The sequence below is a fragment of the Sinocyclocheilus rhinocerous genome, unplaced genomic scaffold, assembly GCF_001515625.1.
Source record: "Sinocyclocheilus rhinocerous isolate Xijiao unplaced genomic scaffold, SAMN03320098_v1.1 scaffold1243, whole genome shotgun sequence".
Taxonomy (NCBI): Eukaryota; Metazoa; Chordata; class Actinopteri; order Cypriniformes; family Cyprinidae; genus Sinocyclocheilus; species Sinocyclocheilus rhinocerous.
The window spans coordinates 855115-856400 of record NW_015626033.1 but is presented as its reverse complement, the minus strand read 5'-3'; the positions used below and the strand labels follow the sequence as shown (position 1 = coordinate 856400).

Genomic DNA, 1286 nt, shown 5'->3' with positions numbered 1-1286 from the left:
AAACTAAGCTTCTTTTTTATTCGTTTAACAAAACTCAAATTGAATTCAGCTGGACACACTTTCCTGTTTATCACAACAAATGGCCAAGCAAAGCGCACGACACTGACAAGGTACACGATACAGTACGAGACCAAAAATTTTTAAATTCTGTTTTTTTTTTTTTCAGTTTTATCTTGCAGTTCAGTCTTTCTTTCTTTTGCATATCACTAAGTTGTCTGGCAGAGATAAGGCAAATGATAACATTGCAATTCAAGACTAGTGGAGTCGTGATTTGTTATTGATATAATATTGTTTGCCAAAGAAATCACTTGGGTGTAGGCATGGGCCGGTATGAGATTCTGACGTAAATGAAAAAAATGCAGTCACTTAAGTGAGCCTAAACCTGCAGCTCAACAATAATCAGAACATAAATAAATTATTTTCTGTAAAAAAAAAATCCCTATAAATGAACAAAATGCAGTCACTTAAGTGAGCCTAAACCTGCAGCTCAATAATCAAAAATATAATCAAAACATAATTTCTGTAAAATTTCTGTAAAAAAAATTAATAAAAAATGCATGCATAAACCTGCAGCTCAACAAGGTTTTTGGAGACATGATCGCTTTCTACACATTCATCTTTCAGTCCAAGTTATGATGCAGGAATGTTCACCTTTCCCGGATTAAGTTTGGCGCTATGGTTTGGAGCGGCGAGGTACGAGGATGTGTGCACATACACACATAAGGAATGAGAGAGCGCACGCGCGGTCTCTCCGTACAGTGGCAAAGTTTATTTATATTTTTTTTTAAATGCGTGATTTTGAACAGATGTAAACAATGGCAGGAGGCTTAAAAGTATAGACGTGATACAAGCTAAATTTAATTATTGTACTAAATCGCAGAAAAGTAGGCTACAGTACGTACTTTAGACTGCTATTCCTCACTCTGTGAAGTAACGTGAGGGAGGAAACTAGTTGACGTTAGCTAGTTAATTAGCCATGTTATCTGCCTCGGTAGCAAGCCAAATAGTATTTATTTCAACACTGAAACAAACGGCGGGTGGGTCTCTGTCTTGATCGGGGGTGAAAGAGGGAGAAAACCGAAGATGACACAGATATATAGTTTATGTTCGAAAGATTTTATGTTGGAAGTATTTATTTAGCGATCGGCGCTAAAACGTCATCTGTACGGAACATCATTGTGTACGGAACATGGTTAGTCTACGTTACCCGAAAAATTCCCATACGACAGACTTCGTCTTTTTCGACGGGGGAAAAAGTTCCAGGGATTCATCTCCTTCGGCCATCC

General features: G+C 37.6%; 1 protein-coding gene across 2 annotated transcripts in view; it reads left to right on the top strand.

Annotated features, from left to right (window-relative positions):
- tdrd9 (tudor domain containing 9) overlaps positions 1-1286 on the top strand; it is a 24744-nt gene that overhangs the window by 16424 nt on the left and 7034 nt on the right. The window lies entirely within an intron of this gene.